We start from the raw sequence: 10,713 nt of genomic DNA on the forward strand, positions 1-10,713 counted from the left end.
AATTCCATTGTTCACGTGCAGGAAGGGAAATGTAAGTAGTTGTATCACTTGTACTGATGGTTTAACACAATAAGCATGTATTATTGCTGAGGAGTCTGTTGATAAGCAGGGAGGTTTTATTGACCTGAGCAATGCTTGCGTGGCTTGACCTTGTGTCGGCAGTCAGCTGGCAAAATCATCAGGAGTTAGCTGGTCAAGGATAGCACTATATAGCAGGTGATTGATTGGCTGTTGGCAGGAGAGGAGGAGTGTCCAAGTCCTGGAATTTCTACATCCATCAGGCTAGACAGCAACAGCAAGACAGAGTTCAAGAAGAAAGGTAGAAAGTACAAAGCCTACTGAGGTCCAGTCTCAATACTGACATACTGTCACTTCATTCACATTCTACTGGCCAAAGTAATTAACATGATGAGCTCATTTTAAGGGGAAAGGAAACAAGCTCCACCCTTTTATGAAAGGAGCTACAACACCATATTTCAAAGATTGTAGATATAGGGATGAATGGAGAATCCAAGTCATTATTGTAATCAAGGTACTACATACAAGGTACTACATGCAATCAAGGCAGCGTAATTAACATTTTTTGCATTGTGTGTCAAATTTATCTCGAAATTTTAGTACTCAGAAGAAAATCAGTGGGTTTCCTTCCATTTCAGACATAGAAAATCATGAGTGACAGTTGCTCTCACCCAAAAGATCAAAATAACTCACTTAAGCTATACCAAAGAAAACATACTAATAATCACATTAATAATTACATTAAATTACAAAACTACCCTGTTAGAAGGCAGAGATTGTCAGATGGCTGAGGGGAAAAAAAATGTGATAACTAAATGTTATAAACAACAACAATACATTTTCATTATCAAAAAAATACAACTTGATATAAATGTATACCATATAAACACCAAGCACAAGGAAGCTGTAATGTCAATATTAATATCAAACAATTTAAAATTAGAGAAAATAGTACTATTATGGATTAGTTCATTTCAGTTGCTCAGTTGTGTGCGATTCTTTGTGACCCCATGGACTGCAGCACACCAGGCTTCCCTGTCCATCACCAACTCCCAAAACTTGCTCAAACACATGTCCATCGAGTCAGTGATGCCATCCAACCATCTCATCCTCTGTCATCCCCTTCTCCTTCTGCCTTCAATCTTTCTCAGCATCAGGGAATTTTCCAGTAAGTCAGTTCTTCACATTAGGTGGCTAAAGAATTGGAGCTTCAGCTTCAGCATCAGTCCTTCTAATGAACATTCAGGACTGATTTCCTTTAGGATTCATTGGTTGATCTCCTTTCAGTCCAAGGGACTCTCAAGAGTCTTCTCCAATGCCACAGTTCAGAAGCATCAGTTCTTCAGTGCTCAGCTTTCTTTATGGTCAAACTCTCACATCCATATATGACTATTGGAAAAACCATAGCTTTGACTAGATGGACCTTTGTCGGCAGAGTAATGTCTCTGCTTTTTAATATGCTGTCTAGGTTGGTCATAGCTTTTCTTCCAAGGAGCAAGCATCTTTTAATTTCATGGCTGCAGTCACCATCTGCAGTGATTTAGGAGTCCAAGAAAATAAAGTCTGTCACTGATTCCATCGTTTCCCCATCTATTTGCCATGAACTGTTGGAACTGGATGCCATGGTCTTAGTTTTCTGAATGTTGAGCTTTAAGCCAACTTTTTCACTTTCCTCTTTCACTTTCATCAAGAGGCTCTTTAGTTCTTCTTCACTTTCTGCCATAAGGGTGGTGTCATCTGCATATCTGAGGTTATTGATAGTTCTCCCGGCAATCTTGGTTCTAGCTTGCGCTTCATCTAGCCCAACATTTCCCATAATGTACTCTGCGTGTAAGTTACATAGAGTGACAATATACAGCTTTGATATACTCCTTTCCCAATTTGGAACCAGTCTGTTGTTCCATGTTCAGTTCTAACTGTTGCTTCTTGACCTGCATACAGATTTTCCAGGAGGCAAGTCAGGTGGTGTGGTATTCCCATCTCTTTAAGAGGAACATTTCACAATTATAAAAGTATCTACTCATCAAATAGACCTAACAACCCTATATGTTAATGGGCCTAACAACAGAACTTCAAACATGTAAAGTATATTGACGTGGAACATTCTCCAAGAACTTTATAAAAATACTAAGTCATACAGAAGATGTTCTCTAATTACAATAGCAGTAGATTACAATTCAATAAAAAATAAAGTATGTGGAAAAATCCCCAAGTTGTCAGTTAAATAACACGTTTATAAGTAACTCATAAATAAAAGGAGAAATGATGAGGAAAATCAGAAAATATTGTGGACCGAATAATAATGAAATAGAGCATATCAAAATTTATGAGATGCAGCTAAAGCAGTTCTTAGAGGAAAATTTGGGATATTGAATGCTTATTTTATGAACATGATACAGTTTTAAAATCAATAATTTAGGGCAGGAGTCTTAAATAAACTATAACCATGGGCTAAATCCAATTTGCTGCCTGTTTGTTGATTTTTGGCTGTGCTGGGTCTTTGTTGCTGCACAGGCTTTCTCTAGTTGTAGGGAACAGGGGTTACTCTTCACGTGGGGCTGGGCCTTCTCATTGTCATGACTGTAGGCTTGTGGACTCAAAAGTTTCAGTGCACAGGTTTATTTGTCCTGTGACATGTACAATCTTCCCAGACCAGAGATGGAACCCGTGTCCTTTGCATTGGCAAGCAGATTCTTAACCACTGGATCACCACAGAAACCCTGCTGCCTGTTTCTACAAATAACCTTGTTTTGGAACACAGTCACCACCACTCATTTACATTTTGTCTATGGCAGCCCTCATGCAGCAGTGGAAAAGTAGGATAGTTGGAATTGAAACTGCACAGCTTACAAAATATTTCGTTGCCTCGTCCTCTATTCTTCAATCTCTTAAGCAAAATTTTACCTTAACAAACAAGAAAAAGAACAAAGTAAGCAGAAGGGAAGAGAACATAAAGAGCAAAAATTAGCAAAGCAGAAAACAGGGAAACAACGGAAGAAAAAAATAGAGTCACAAATTTGGATTTTAAAAAGACTAATGAAACTGATAAATTCCTACCAAGATTGAAATAAAAAGGAGAAACTAAAAAATTATCCAGAAGAGAAATAGAAAAAGAAGAACATCATTACAGATAACATAGATATTAAAGGGATGGTCTGAGAGTTTTTTGAACAACAGTATGTCAAATTCAAAAACTTAAATGAAATGGGCAGCTCCTTGGAAAGCAAATTATTAAAATTTACAGAAGAAGAAAATAATCTGAAGAGCAACATATGTATTAAAAAATTAAGTTCACAGTTAGAAATAAAGAAAGCTTTAGACCTAGATGATATCACTAGGAAAGCCTACAATTTTTTTTTCTTTTTTGCCTGAACTGGTCTTAGTTGCAGCACACAGGATTTCCATCTTCTTTGCGGCATGCGAACGCTTAGTTGTGGCACATGGGATCCATTTTTCGACCAGGGATCAAACCAGGGCCCCCTGCATTAGGAGCACAGAGTCTTAGCTACTGGACCAGCAGGGAAGTCCTTCTACAAAATTTTAAAAAAGAAACTACATCAATTCTACTCAATTCTCTTGGAAAACAGAAGACAAAATGCTTTCTAACTCATTTTAGGAGGCCTACATAACCCTGATATTTATAGTTGACAAAGATTACTACGGAAAACTGCATACCAAAACACCTCCTGAAGAAATGTAAAAATCCTTCTTAAAAATCTTAGCAGAAAGAATTCAGTAATAGTTTTGAAAGTTAATACATCATGACCAAGTAAGATTTATCCAAGGAATATAAGATTGATTTAGCATTCAAAAAAATCAATCCATGCAATATATAACATTAGTGAAAGAAAAGAGAAAAGTCATATAATCATGCCCATAGAGGCAGTAATACCTTTTCATGATTTAAAAACTCAGCAAACTGGTATAAGAAAAAAAAATTTTTTTTTCCCAAGCTGAAAAGCGAATCTGTGAAAAACTTACAGCTACCATCATATCTCTTACCATACTTAATGTTAATCCTTTCCCCCAGATAAAAGCAAGGCGATAAAGTCTGCTCTCATCCCTTGTATTCACCATTATCCTAGGAATCATATGTAGTGCAATAAAAAGTAAAAGAAATAAAAAGTATTAAGATTAGAAAAAAGACAAAATCCTAATTATTTTCAGGTTACATGATTGTGTATGTAGAATGTCCAAAGAAATCTTCCAAACTCTAAAATTAATTAGTAAATTTAACAAAGTGATAGGATATAAGGTAGATACGAAAAAATAATTATTAATATGTAACCACATATAAGCAATAAACAAATTGACATTTTAAGACTTCCTAGTTCTTTTCTCTTCCTTTCCCCTTTCCTTCCTGGATAATTCTGCCCAAAAGTCATTAAGTGGGGCTGAACGTGGTTAAGTATTCCCACAGGGAAGTGGGGCAAAGTTGTAATGAGACAGTACATGGTATTGAAGCCCAAGCATAATAAAGAGGACATTTACATGAGAGTCTGGCCCCAGTTAAAGGGGTCCGAACCTGAGCAGAGTGAAACAGTTATCTGCACATGGGAAGGTGGCTGGTGTGCAGCACCAGAGCCCATGTAGGCTGAGTAAGGCATGGATGTGGGAGAGGAGCCTGGTACAAGGCGAGGGAGTATGAGTAGGGTGTGCAGGGGTGGTAGCAATGATGACGTTGGCACCTAGAGGTGGATTGACGAAATAGGTAAAAACATGGAGGGTAACGGAAGCGAGGTTTCTCACTGTCAGTAAAGGGATTCCAAACAGGAAAGGGAGAACATTAGAATGCACTCTGTGGTGCTGGATGGAACGGCATGTACTAGTGCTGTTGTTGGTCAGTGGCTCAGTCGTGTCCGACTCTTTGCGACCCCATGGACTGCAGCACACCAGGCTTCCCTGTCCTTCACCATCTCCCAGAGCTTGCTCAGACTCACGGCCATCGAGTCAGTGATACCATCCATCCTCTGTCGCCCGCTTCTCCTCCTGCCTTCAATCTTTCCCAACACCAGGGTTTTTTCTAATACGTCAGCTCTTGGCAGCATGTGGCCAAAGTATTGGAGCTTCAGCTTCAGCATCAGTCCTTCCAGTGAATATTCAGGACCGATTTCCTTTAGGATTTGACTGGTTTGATCTCCTTTCAGTCCAAAGGACTCTTAAAAGTCTCCTCCAACACCACAGTTCAAAAGCATCAATTCTTCGGTACTCAGCTTTCTTTATGGTCCAACTCTCACATCCATACACAACTACTGGAAAAACCATAGCCTTGACTAGATGGACCTCTGTCGGCAAAGTAATGTCTCTGCTTTTTAATATGCTGTCTAGGTTGGTTGTAGCTTTTCTTCCAAGGAGCAGGCATCTTTTAATGTCATGGCTGCAGTCACCATCTGCAGTGATTTTGAAGCCCAAGAAAATAAAGTCTGTCACTGATTCCACTGTTTCCCCATCTATTTGCATGAAGTAATGGGACTGGATGCCATGATCTCAGTTTTTTGAATGTTAAGTTTTAAGCTTCCTCTTTCACCTTCATCGAGAGGCTCTTTAGTTCCTCTTCAGTTTCTGCCATAAGGGTGGTGTCAACTGCATATCTAAGGTTATTAATATATCTCCTGGCAATCTTGATTCCAGCTTGTGCTTCATCCAGCCGGGCATTTCACAAGATGTACTCTGAATATAAGTTAAATAAGCAGGGTGACAATATATAGCCTTGATGTACTCTTTTCCCAATTTGGCACCAATCTGTTGTTCCATGTCCAGTTCTAACAGTTGCTTCTTGACTTGCATATAGACTTTACAGGAGGCAGGTCAGGTGGCTGTACTAGTGTAACCCAGTGATTTTTAAAAGTATATATATAAACAGATACCCATTACAAGCAATATATATAGTGATAAGCATATCTAAGGCCCAGATGTTGGTTTCTAAACATCATTCTGAAATAAAAGGATTAAGAACTTGGATAAACGATGGAGTCTGGGTCTTAAAGCAAGAAAAGTCAATGATGAACCTGGAATTTTTTTGTTAGAAAGTAAAGACGTAGTCAAAGAATAAAGTGGGCATGTCAAAAAGACATGAGCAGCAGCTTGAAGCTTATCAGCCAAAAATGGGACAATCTGAGCATCAAAATGAAGAATGATATTAATGGATTAAAGTTTGTTAAATAAGAATCATGTACCTATACTAATAGAAATGAAAATACTCAATGCTTGATGAAGATTAAAACAATATCAAAATGTAAAGTATACAAAAATACTTATTACAAAGGGGTAAACAGTCAATTTACAGTGGAGAAGCCTAATAGGCACCATTGTAGTAAAATCATCAGTAATAGAACAAATTAAAGCTATGTAACATTTGTAGGATATAATAAGAATATAGACTTATTTCTGTGATATTTCTGCCAAAGATGAATAACCTGAATAGAATCAAAAGGAAGATCAGATCAACCTAAGCATCTGTCAAGGTCATAAAAAGGAAAGACTGAGAAATTTTTTCAAAACAGTACACCTAATAATTAAAGAATCAGATCATTTTACTATAAAGAGCATCTTGGGGACAACTGACAAAACTTGAACAGAGTCTGAGGATTATATGTTATTAATGTATTCTTGCTTATTTCCTATTTTGATGGTTGTACTGTGGTTATTTAGGGTAATGTCCTTGTTTTAGGAAATAAACTTAAAGTAATGAAGGGGTGATAGGATACAGTGTTGGAAACTTATTCTCAAGTACTCCTGGAGAAGTTTCTTTGTTCTCTACTTTTAAATTTTTGAAAAGTTTGAAGTTTTCTCAACAGACAAAGAAGCAATATAATTTTTAATAACATTAAAATGATAAATGTATAGAAAAAACACCTAATGAAATATGTGCAAGACACCTAAACCCAAAATGTCACTTAAAATCAAAATCCTGAATAGCTGGGAGTTAGTTATACAATGGAATTCACCTGAGCTATTTCAGATCCTAAAAGGTGATGCTGTGAAAATGCTGCATTCAATAGGCCAGCAAATATGGAAAACTCAGCAGTGGCCACAGGACTGGAAAAGGTCAGTTTTCATTCCAATCCCAAAGAAAGACGATGCCAAAGAATGTTCAAACTACTGCACAGTTGCACTCATCTCACATGCAAAGTAATGCTCAAAATTCTCCAAGCAAGGCTTCAACAGTATGTGAACAGTGAACTTCCAGATGGTCAAGCTGGATTTAGAAAAGGCAGAGGAACCAGAGATCAAATTGTCAACATACATTGCAGCATCAAAAAATCAAGAGAATTCCAGAAAAACATTTATTTTTGCTTTGCTGACTACACCAAAGACTTTGACTGTGTGGATCACAACAAACCGTGGAAAATTCTTCAAGAGATGGGAATACCAGACCACCTGACCTGCCTCCTGAGAAATCTGTATGCAGGTCAGGAAGCAACAGTTAGAACTGAGATTGGTTCCAAACTGGGAAAGGAGGATGTCAAGGCTGTATTTTGTCACCCTGCTTATCTAACTTATATCCAGAGTACATCATGCAAAATGCCAGGCTGGATGAAGCACAAACTGGAGGCAAGATTGCTAGGAGAAATATCAATAACCTCAGATATGCAGATGACACCACCCTTATGACAGAAACCGAAGAGGAACTAAACAGCCTCTTGATGAAAGTGAAAGAGGAAAGTGAAAAAGCTGGCTTAAAACCCAACATTAAAAAAACTAAGATCATGATATCCGATCCCATCACTTCATAGCAAATAGATGGGGAAACAATGGAAATAGTAACAGACTTTATTTTCTTGGGCTCCACAATCTCTGCAGATGGTGACTGCAGCCATAAAATTAAAAGATGCTTGCTCCTTGGAAGAAAGCTATGACCAACCTAGACAGCACATTAAAAAGGAGAGACATTACTTTGCCGACAAAGGTCCATCTAGTTCAAGCTATAGTTTTTCCAGTGGTCATGTATGGATGTGAGAGTGGGACCATAAAGAAAGCTGAGCACTGAAGAATTGATGCTTTTGAACTGTGGCAGTGGAGAAGACTCTTGGGAGTCCCTTGGACTGAAAGGAGATCCAACCAGTCAATCCTAAAGGAAATCAGTCTTGAATATTCACTGGAAGGACTGACGCCGAAGTTGAAACTCCAATACTCTGGTCACCTGATGCAAAGAACTGACTCATTGGAAAAGACCCTGATGCTGGGAAAGATTGAAGCTGGGCAGAGAAGGGGACAACAGAAGGTGAGATGGTTGGATGTCATCACCAACTCAATGGACACGAGCTTGAGCAAGTTCTGGAGGTTGGTGATGGACAGGGAAGCCTGGTGTGCTGCAGTCCATGGGGTTGCAAATAGCTGGAGACAACTGAGCAACTGAACAGAAACTGAACTGAGTTATACAATTTTCATAGATTGGAAGACTCAATATTGTTAAGATATTCACTGACCCTAAATTGGTATACAAGACTCATTACAAAAACACAAGATAATTTTTAAATTTATATGGCAATACTATAGATGTAGAATAACCAAAACAATATTGAAAAAGATGAACAGCAAAGCTGAAGAACTGAGACTTCCCTGGTGGTTCAGTGGTTGGAAACTCTGTGTTCCCGCCCCCAGAGGGCACAGGCTTAGTCCCTGGTCAGGGAACTGGGATCTACAAGCTGTGTGGTGCAGCCAAAAAAACAAAAAAAATTTTTTTTTATTTTTGGAAGATAATTGCTTTCCAGAATTTTGTTGTTTTCTGCCAAGTATCAACACAAATCAGCCATAGATATACATTTGTCCTAAATTTTTTAAAGAATGACTAAATAAACTTGAAAAATAAAGCAAAAATTAAAATAACATTTAAAAAAAGCTGAAGAACTAACAATTTCTAGTTTCAAGTCTTATTCTAAAGCTACAAAGATATGTTAATAGTTGGAGAGTAGGATAGAAAACTAAATCAATGGAAAAGAATAGAGTGTGTAGAAATATACAATACTTGCATGGTCAGTTGATTTTTTCATAAAAATGCCAAGTCGGTTCTATGGGATAAAGTACATCTTTTTAACAAATGTTGCTAAAACAACTGAATTATATATATATATATATATATGCTGCTGTTGAGTCACTTCAGTTGTGTCCAACTCTGTGCAACCCCACAGACGGAAGCCCACCAGACGGAAGTCCATGGGATTCTCCAGGCAAGGGCACTGGAGTGGGGTGGCATTGCCTTGAAGTCAGTCAGTCATGTCTGACTCCCAGCAACCCCATGGACTGCAGCCCACCAGGCTCCTCCATCCATGGGATTCTTCAGGCAAGAGCCCTGGAGTGGGGTGCCATTGCCTTCTCCATATATATATATATATATAACTTTCTATCCCTTTCTACCCATAAACAAAAATTAGTTGACTATTAATCACGAATTTAGACATAAAACTCAGGACCTTAACACATCTAGAAAAAAACACGAGAAAATTCTCATGACTGTGGAAGGATAAAGGTTTTATTGAACAGGGCACCCAAAACACAACGCTAAAAAGTAAATTTTGAAAAATTAGACTTCATAATAAATAAAATTTATGCTCATCCAAAGCATTACTAAGACAATGAATAAGCAAGGCACAGGTTGGGAAATATGTTTACAACATCACTGTGGGACAATGGACTTATATCCAGAATACACAAAAGAACCATAAGTCAACAATTATACAAATGAGCAATGAAATATCTTAAAATTCACAAAATATTTGAACAGATGCTTCACAGAAGTAGATACACAAATAGCCAACAAGTGTTTATAAAAGAACTCAATGTCATTAAATTCTTAGAGAATGTAAATTAAAGATCTTAATTAGATGCACTTGATACCCACTTGAATGATTAAAGTAAAAGGTTGACAACCCAGAAGTTGGCAAAGATATGGAACAACTGGAACTCTCATCCATGGCTGGTGTGAGTGTACAAATGCTCAATGTTTAGATTTCTTCCTTCCAGAAAAGCACAATGTTTGAAAAACTGAGGACATAATATGTATGCATGCACACTTGTGACTCAACTTGGAAATAGTTACTACTCCACAAAACAAAACATGGAGAGAAAGTGATCACAGTTCATGTGTAATCAGCCAGATCCCATGATGTCATGGTTCATATCCGACCACCAGCACTACCCTGCTCATGATTTGGTGACCAAGCAGTTTCAACTATATCACAGGGGTAGACAGCACCAGCTTGGAGTCAGAATTCTGTCTTCCTACAGCATCATGCTCTTCTTTCAGTAATTCTGTGAGCCAAAAGTCTAGCGGTAAATGGGTAGTTCTTCTGATTTCAATCTATTGAGTGGACCTCTTCATCTTAGGTGTATAGCATCAGTTCCAGTCTCACAGGGCTCCCCAAAATTGTAAACAGATACTTTGCTCAGCTCCTCACACCTTCAGCCACTCCTTTTCCCTCTTTGGGAAACAAAAAATAAATAATAAAAAGATGCCACATAAAATGGTATGAATATTGGAAAGTAGAGCCAGAATGTAGAATGCTTTTCTTGAACACAACTGTAAAGGGGTAAATAGACATTTACTTATTTGGGGAGTTATGCATGATTGATGATGCCGCTCGGCAGCTCCACATTCTCATTTAACGCCCTTCAAGCGTGCAATTGTTTGACAGGCTTAAAACACATGATTCTGCTTCCAGAGATGGAGGCAGACAGCAAGGGCCTTCTGCCTGA

The sequence above is a fragment of the Capricornis sumatraensis genome, chromosome 3, assembly GCF_032405125.1.
Source record: "Capricornis sumatraensis isolate serow.1 chromosome 3, serow.2, whole genome shotgun sequence".
NCBI classification, from domain to species: domain Eukaryota; kingdom Metazoa; phylum Chordata; class Mammalia; order Artiodactyla; family Bovidae; genus Capricornis; species Capricornis sumatraensis.